Source organism: Babylonia areolata, chromosome 15 (genome assembly GCF_041734735.1).
Source record: "Babylonia areolata isolate BAREFJ2019XMU chromosome 15, ASM4173473v1, whole genome shotgun sequence".
NCBI classification, from domain to species: domain Eukaryota; kingdom Metazoa; phylum Mollusca; class Gastropoda; order Neogastropoda; family Buccinidae; genus Babylonia; species Babylonia areolata.
The window spans coordinates 32,455,470-32,465,469 of record NC_134890.1 but is presented as its reverse complement, the minus strand read 5'-3'; positions in this window follow the sequence as shown (position 1 = coordinate 32,465,469).

Genomic DNA, 10,000 nt, shown 5'->3' with positions numbered 1-10,000 from the left:
CATATGAAGAAGTATTCGTATTTCTGTTTGTAAGTTGATTAATAGCTTTCCAAACGGATTTTCTTTCTTTTGACCAATTAATTCTTTAAAGTCTTTCTTTTTCTCTGCTCGCAAGAGAGACGTTACAAAGTTCCATTGTTTTTTGTTTTTTTTGTTTTTTGTTGTTGTTTTTTTGTTTGTTTGTTTGTTTTTTGTTCGTTTCTTTGTTGGGTTTTTTTGTTTGTTTGTTTGTTTGGGATTTAAAAAAAAAAAATTATTTTTTTTTTTTGTAGTCCTCTCGAAATCCTTTTATCAACAGATAGTCTCTTAGATACTATCTAAAAATGTTAAATTCACTTGAATTTCTTTGGTAAGTCGAGGGGGGTTTATACGACATTTGACTCTTTTAGTTTGAAGAGGAGCATGTTTGTAAATGGTATATAGAAAATAGTAGAAAGAGAGAGAGAGAGAGAGAGAGAGAGAGAGAGAGAGAGAGAGAGAGAGAGAGAGAGCAAATGCGAATGTTTTATGTATCAGAGAGAGAGAGAGAGAGAGAGAGAGCAAATACGAATGTTTTATGTATCAGTAGCTCAAGGAGGCGTCACTGCGTTCGGTCAAATCCATATACGCTACACCACATCTGTCAAGCAGATGCCTGGCCAGCAGCGTAACCCAACGCGCTGAGTCAGGCCTTGAGAAAAAAAAATATAAAGAAAAAAATAATAATATAAATAAAAATAAATAACAATAAAAAAATAAAGTAAATAAATAGATAGATAAAATAAACAATTAATTAATTAAATTCAAAAATAAAAATAAATAACAATGAAAATATATAAAATAAAATAAAAACAAAAAATAAATAAATATTTTAAAAATAAATAACGATAAAATAAAATAAAATAAATAAAGTAAAAACAAAAACAAAATTTTTTTTTTAATGTTCTTGAACAGCAGTCCTGGTTTCTAGACCTCCTGTGTTGCTTGGCAGGGGGGGAACAGCGAGATCTCTTTGTCTGCACAATCATGCCATTGTTTTCCTTTGTCAGCACCAAACAGGGAGAGAAAGAGAACAACACTTGGGTTTCCAGGTTTTCAGGAATTCACAGTTTTATGCTGAAACCTTATCTTACGCCTGGTCCTTGTTGTTTGATAGAACACACACGCGTGTGCAAGCACACACACAAACACACACACACACACACACACACACACACACACATACACACACACACACGCGCGCGCGCGCGCGTGCGATAGAAAGAGAGAATGACAGACAGACAAACAGACAGACAGACAAACAGGTAGGAAGACAGACTGACCGACAGACAGACAAGGAGGAGAAGGAGAAGACTGCCTGGACATGTTCACACAGACTGCCTGGACATGTTCACACAGACTGCCTGGACATGTTCACACAGACTGCCTGGACATGTTCACACAGACTGCCTGGACACGTTCACACAGACTGCCTGGACATGTTCACACAGACTGGCTGGACATGTTCACACAGACTGCCTGGACATGTTCACACAGACTGCCTGGACATGTTCACACAGACTGGCTGGACATGTTCACACAGACTGCCTGGACATGTTCACACAGACAGGCTGGACACGTTCACACAGACTGCCTGGACATGTTCACACAGACTGCCTGGACATGTTCACACAGACTGGCTGGACATGTTCACACAGACTGCCTGGACATGTTCACACAGACTGCCTGGACATGTTCACACAGACTGCCTGGACATGTTCACACAGACTGCCTGGACATGTTCACACAGACAGGCTGGACACGTTCACACAGACTGGCTGGACACGTTCACACAGACAGGCTGGACATGTTCACACAGACAGGCTGGACATGTTCACACAGACTGCCTGGACACGTTCACACAGACTGCCTGGACACGTTCACACAGACTGCCTGGACATGTTCACACAGACTGCCTGGACATGTTCACACAGACTGCCTGGACATGTTCACACAGACTGGCTTCTTCTTCTTCTTGTCGTCGTCGTTTTAATGATAATAAGAGAATTCTATCTATTTTTCTGTCATATCCAAACACAGATGATGGGCGTTTTGTTGTTGTTTTGTCTCCAAATATCATAGAGATAGTTTTTTGAAAATAGATCACGACGGTGATGGTGTTCTTCTATTATTTATAAAACTGGCATACATTGCTAGTGATGACATATCAGGAATAAAAGAAACATAAACAAAACATAACAAAAAAAACACAAAAAAAACACACACAAAAAACAAAAACAAAAAAAAAAGAAAGAAAAAAAAAAAGCACAAAAAACAACAACAACAAAAACAACAAAAAACCGAACAACTACGCACTCTGAGAAGAATGGATGAAACAAAAACAAAGTCCCACCTCGAACCCCCCCCCCCCCCCGGCCCCCCTCCACCCTTCATCCCTTCCGAATATGATTTATGCATGCTCCCTACCTTTCATTTAAATGGCCTAAAAGACGAACAGTAGCATAGGGTACCCCCCCTCCCCACTTCAACGGAAAACCCAGAATTCTTGTTTTCTTTTTCCTTTTTGTTGTTGTTGTTGTTGTTGTTCAGTTCGATAATTTTTCACCACTGCAAAAAGTGGAACTGGCAGCCGAACATGTGCATAATTCACTATCCTGGACTTGCCAGTGTTTCTTTCCACTGAATGGAAATATTCACACAGTTCTGGGAAAACAAGAGCAGACAATGCTGAAAATTTGTCCAGGATATGGTTGAGATTTTGTCATGGTTGATTAAATTTTCTGCAAGTTGATTGTGTGAACGTGCACTACACACACACACACACACACACACACACACACACACACGGTCACACTGACATCTATTCTGGATCGGCATGCACATTATTTTTGCCAGCGTCCTGACTAAGGAAAGCGACTCTCTGGTTTGGAGACGTTGCCGTGCAGTCTCTGTAAACTGAAGGTAACTGGCCACATTTATTCTGAACCATCAAGCAAAAAACAACTGATCTTGTTGACAGTACTAAATCAGCCTTCAACATAGCTGATATAACTCACTCAGTACGACCAGTCCTCTCTTCTCCTCTACACAGACCCATCGGATGTCCAGTGGGTGTCTGAATGACCCAACCTTTAGCTTTCGTCGTCAGAATTGTGGTATTCTTTGTCAACATTCACCTCTTCAGTATAAGAGCCTTCCGCTTGCAATATGTTGATAATGGTAATTGGGGTGAAACGCTGTTAACGTCGTCTCTTTCGCCGTTCGTATGGAGAGAGTTAATTTAGCTTATGTAGTTGCAAATCTGGGTTCGTCATGGATGCAAGTAAGGCGCACGCCATTTGGTTAGGTAATAAGAAATAAAGAAGAAACAAAATATTTACCACACGTAAAGATTGACTGGAGCAACCCACGATTCTTGGGATATGGTTCACGACTGAGCTAACAGATTGTGAAGATCTGAATGATAATGAAAAATTGTAATGAATAAAAATGTTATGTAGGATATGGATGAAAAGGTTGATCACTTTTTTTTATGAGGGAAAGCAAATCTAAAGTCGTTGATACTGACCTCACTTTTTTATGGAAAATCGCAGATCTTTATATAAGTTTGCTTGGAGCAAAAAACAACAACAAACCAACCAACAAACAAACAACCCCCCCAAAAAAAACAACAACAACAAAAAACAATACAGAATTAGGAGAAGCACTGCAATAAAAATATAGAATTATAGATAAGGGAGAATTAGCCTTGCCAGAAGTGAAGACCTTTATGGAAAGACCAAAACTAACATGGATCAGGAAATTAAAACAATTCTTTCATAAATGGGAAAATGTGTTCACATAAAAAACAAAAACAATTGCATGTTTCCCAATATTGGCGACCTTTGGTTATACGGACCATGTATACCAATTAACCATTCTGTAAACTGAATTGTTTTGGGTCACATCTACTCTTGACATTGAGAAAAAAATTATGTGGAAGTTTGTCCACGAAACGCGAAAAAACTAACGAAAATTAAAGTTGCAAATAAACCTATACTGTACAGTAGATGGACTACCAAACATGCATACTATATAGCTTATTTATTACATACAAATTGGGCTTTATGAACTTATAAAGATTTCCAGAAAAACAAAGAATTTTTTTAAAACATTTCATTGCTGCAATCAAGCAGGGAGAAAATATATACAGAAACGTGACTTTCAGGTTCAGAATAATGAATGGTTAAATGTTAGAAAAGCAGTGCAGATAGTATATTCTGTGCTGAAGGGTACCAGCATATACTATGACAAACTTGTTAAAAATGGAAAACGTCCAAATTGCTGTGAAAGTTGGGATGTTAAATTTACAAAGAAACATGAACTTTATCACGAATTTTCGACGAATTCAGAAGATACGTAAAGTCAAACGGTTTCAAATTAGAATAATTCATAGAATCATTGGAACTAAGGCAATGCTGAACAAAATGAAAGCAGGGCGTGCCTCAAGAAATACGAAACTTACATGCACGAACGACCGTGAAAAATCAACACAATCGCATGCTCATTTGAAAGCGTTTCCGGGTTTAACTTGAACTTCCGCAATTATTTGGAAGAAAACGTTCATACCCAATCGTTGTATCCAATCGCTGTGATCTGGGCGAGCGTTCGTGTTTACGGATTCCGACAATGATTAACTAATCTACAAAAACTATATTAATCCGCCGATCATAATTTTGCCGGAAAATGTTTTTTAAAAGCGTGGAAATGGGTTAGGTGATTTAACAAAAACCAAAACGAATCATGATGAAGACCGAGATAGCTTGAGAGACTGATACTGTGACAGATCTATATCTGATTGTAAAACAACGAAATGCTGATCGATGTGGCGTGCTTAATTTAAGACAGAACAGATCCTTTTCCCAGCACACATTCGACTAACACTCGTTTCTGATGGTGAGCAAAACAAAATATGATTTGGATCGTATTGCATTTACTGGTTACTCCCCCACCCCCACTCAACCTCCTCCTCCTTGTTGTCCATTTCGATCATTTTTCACCACGGCAAAAAGTGGAACTGACAGCCGAACATGTGAATAATTCACCCCAGCACCAGATCCTGGACTTGCCAGTGTTTCTTTACACTGAAATGAAATATTCACACAGTTCTGGGAAAACAAGAGCAGACAATGCTGAAATTTTGTCCAGGATATGGTTGAGATTTTGTCATGGTTGATTAAATTTTCTGCAAGTTGATTGTGTGAACGTGCACCACACACACACACACACACACACACACACACACACACACACACACACACACACACACACACACGGTCATACTGACATATATTCTGGATCAGCATGCACATTATTTTTGCCAGCGTCCTGACTCAGGAAAGCAACTCTCTGGTTCAGAGAGACTTGCAAAGACGATTCTGCAGGGCCCAGGGCACCGTACAATGAGGGAGGAGAGGAGAGGAGAGGAGAGGAGAGGCAGACAGAAAAAGAGATGGGAAGACAGCATCCCAGAATGGACAGGTTTAAGGAAGCAGAAAACAGGAAGACACCATCCCAGAATGGACCGGAAACAGAGGAAGACACCATCCCAGAATGGACAGGTTAACGGAAGCAGAAAACATAGGAAGACAACATCCCAAAATGGACAGGTTTAAGGAAGCAGAAAACATAGGAAGACAGCATCCCAGAATGGACAGGTTTAAGGAAGCAGAAAACAGAGGAAGACACCATCCCAGAATTGACAGGAAACAGAGGAAGACACCATCCCAGAATGGACAGGTTTAAGGAAGCAGAAAACAGAGGAAGACAGCATCCCAGAATGGACAGGTTTAAGGAAGCAGAAAACAGAGGAAGACAACATCCCAGAATGGACAGGAAACAGAGGAAGACACCATCCCAGAATGGACAGGAAACAGAGGAAGACAACATCCCAGAATGGACAGGTTTAAGGAAGCAGAAAACAGAGGAAGAAACCATCCCAGAATGGACAGGAAACAGAGGAAGACAACATCCCAGAATGGACAGGTTTAAGGAAGCAGAAAACAGAGGAAGACACCATCCCAGAATGGACAGGAAACAGAGGAAGACACCATCCCAGAATGGACAGGAAACAGAGGAAGACACCATCCCAGAATGGACAGGTTTAAGGAAGCAGAAAACAGAGGAAGACACCATCCCAGAATGGACAGGTTAACGGAAGCAGAAAACAGAGGAGGATGGAGGAAGGTGAGTGACAGGTTATCTGTGGTGTCCCAACGGTCATTGAGACTGAGGGACAAGCGAAAAGTGGTGTACAGCACGAATCACACGTCAGCCATGAAGGCATTGCCGCTTGTCAGGACTGACTTCGTGTGAATGCGATTAGGGGCTTCTTTTTGATTCTATCCTTTCTCTATTATCTTTAAAATGTTTGTATTGTATCATTGTTTTGCATTACTCTTTTCTTGCCACAACAGATATATCTATGTGAAATTCGGGCTGCTGTCCCCAGGAAGAGCGCGTCGCTACACTGAGAGTGCCACCCTTTTTTCTTTTTTTTTCCTACCTACAACAGTTGTTGTTGTTTTGTTTGTTTTGGTTTCCTGTCGAAGTGGATTTTTCTACAGTATATTGCCAGGGACAACCCTTTAGTTGCCGTGTGTTTTACGTGCGCCAAGTGCATGCTACACACGGGACCTCGGTTTATCTTCTTATCCGAATGACTAGCGTCCAGACCACCACTCATGGTCTAGTGGAGGGGGAGAAAATACTGGCGACTGTGCCGGATTTTGAACCAGTGCGCTCAGATTCTCTCGCTTCCTAGGCGGACGCGTTTCCTCTAGGCCATCACTCCACTGTATTTGACTGAAATGTTTTCAGCCCCGATGTTTGACACGGAGGGCTTCAGGCTAAAAGAAAAAGAACATCCTTGTGTTCTTCACTTTTCAGACCGTTCATAAACTGTTTTACATGTCACTTTGACACCACAACAATTAAATACGCACCTGAACACCCCTTATTTGTTTTCAATTAAAATACAACTCTTTTCGCCAGAACTATGAGTGTTTCCTGAACACTCTTGACATTGCCGTATTTACCGACAATAATATTATTTAAGAACGAGCCAAACAAACATGTAGGGAGGTGGGGGGGGGGGGGAGGGGGAGGGGGGGGGGGGAGAGGAAATGCTGAGCCAAGCCAAGCATAACTTAGCAGAAGAACAACCTACTGAAGCATGATGCTTCGGGATACATTGTTTTCGTTGATGAGTTTTACTCGCCATCAAGTTTATGTTTACCTCTCATAGAACACACACACCCACACACACACACACACACACACACACACACACACACAACACACACACACAAACTCGTATGCGTGAACAGTTACTTTCCGAGGCCTTACCAGCAGTTGTCTTTTTCCCCTATCTTTGTCAAATAACACTCAGTCATGGCTAAAAGACGCTACTGAAACTGAAGAAGAGACAACAACTGCAGCAGCAACCACAAGAACAACAACCACACACACACACACACACACACACACACACACACACACACACACACATATATATATATATATATTTATATATATATATATATATATTATATATATATATATATACACACACACACACACACACATCACACACACACACACACACACACACACACACACACACCACAACACACATCACACACACACACACACACACACACACACACACACACACACACACACACACAGATAACGGAGAAAGGGCCAGGTTATTCCCAAGGAGATACCCTATGCACAAGACTTACATTGTTCGTTTGAACGCAACTGATCCGTGGAAATGATGCCCACGCCCGCCGCCATCCTCCCCATCACACCGCACCCACATCAATAACAAGTGAGGGCAGTGCCCATCCCTCAAAGGACTGATGTGTATCGTATCCACAGTGAGCGAGCTGATTACGCCTGGTCGTGTTTTTGCTGTTGTTGTTTTGTTTGTTTGTTTTTTCTTTCTTTCTTTGTTGGTTTCCCTTGTTACCCTGGGTTTAAAACGAATGTCAATGATGAATGATGTGTGGTGTGTGTGTGCTGGGGAGACGGGGGGAGGAGGGGGGCAAGGGGGGGGGGGGGGGTGGGGGGGGGGGGAGAATGGGCGGTTGACTAACCTCAGTGTTTTTTTTATCAGTGTGGATACAGCCCCCCCCCCACCTCAATCCCCACCTCATTGCGATAGTGAGAGAGAAAGAGAGTGGTGTGGTGCGAAGGGGGGACGGGGGGAGGGGGGCGGAGAGGGGGGCGGGGGTGGCAGGGGGTGAGGTGGATAATGACATAAACAGCTGAACAATAGCAAGAACTGTTCGCAAAAAAAAAGAAGAAGAAAAAAAGAGACTCGATTGTGATCGGGATTAGTGACATTTAATGCAAGGGTAAAGGTCTAACGGGTCAGTTGTCGTGGTTTGTTATAAATAACCATGATTATGACATGTCTGTTCATGTCTGTTTATTTATCTATTTATTCATTTATGTATTCAAATATTTACTCATTCATTTATTTATTCATTTATTTATTCTTTTTTTTTCTTAAATTATCATTTTTATTTATTTTTATTTTATTTTTATTTTCCCCAAGCCTACTGATACTGATACTGTTCATGAGGCATCGAACAGTTTGTACTGTTGCTGGTGTTTGTTTGTTTGTTTGTTTGTGTGGTTTTCCCATTGCAGCTACCCAGGTGGAATCCTCTGATACTGGAAGAGAGAAGAGACAGAATGAACAGACAAGTCAGTTAAACTCGATCGGCAAACACGGAACCAGCAATGCATTTGCAATCCAGAAAAGCTCTAAGGGGTGGATTTAAAAATGATATTGGCTCACCACAGCAAAGAGCCGCCTTGAAAAACAAGTATGATGGCGTTAAAAAAAATTAAAAAAGAAAGAAAGAAAGAAGAAAAAAAACCCCAGTGCGGATGGATTAAATGTTCAGATTTTATTCACCGAGCAATAGCTGATGGTGATTGTGTTGCTTCGATAAAATGAAACGGCTATTATACATGAAGAGAGAGAGAATCAATTAGTCTGTCTATCAGTCCGCCCGTCCCTCTCCCTCTCTTTCTCTCTCTCAGCCTCACTCTCTCTCTCTCTAGTCCGTCTGTCTGCCTGCATGTGTGTGTGTGTGCGTGTGCGTGTTTGTGTGCGTATGTGTGTGTGTACTCTGTTTAATGTGGAGTGATGGCCTGGAGGTAACGCGCCCACTTAGGAAGCGAGCGAATCTGAGCGCACTGGTTCAAAATCGGCACTGAGTAGTTTCTTTTCCTCCACTAGACCTTGAGTGGTGGTCTGGACGCAAGTCATTCGGATGAGACGATAAACCGAGGTCCCGTGTGTAGCATGCACTTAGCGCACGTAAAAGAACCTACGGCAACAAAAGGGTTGTCCCTGGCAAAATTCTGTGGAAAAATCCACTTCGATAGGAAAAAAAAAACAAAAAAAAAACTGCAGGCAGGAATTTTTTTTTTTAATGGGTGGCGCTGTCAGTGTAGCGACGCACTCTCCCTGCAGGAGAGCAGTCCGAATTTCACACAGAAAAATCTGCTGTGACAAAAAAGAGTAATACAATACCTGTCTGTCTGTCCGTCTGTCCGTCTGTCTATCTGTCTATCTCTCGCTCGCTCTCGTTCTCTATCTTTCTTTCTCTCTAGCTCTCTCTCCCTCGCTCTATCTCCGGTTTGCTCTCTCTCGTCTAGCATGTTATTGTTGACTTTCTTTTTCGTTTTGAAGGGGCGCGGCGTGGAGGTGCAGGTGGTTCAGTTGGGGGTGATGGGGTGGTAGTGGTGTTTTTTCAATGCAAAAAATAAATCAGCAGCTGCGTACTAAAAAAACAAAAAAACAACAACAAAAAAAGAAGAGTATTTGCCATCATTATGAAACAAGCCAAAACATCGCCAATAAAGAACTTTTTTTTTTTTTTTTTAACCAGTAATTATCTCTCTTTGTCTCTCCAGCCTGCCCTCCCCTCCCTGTCGTACCAAACGCCACTGCGGTCAT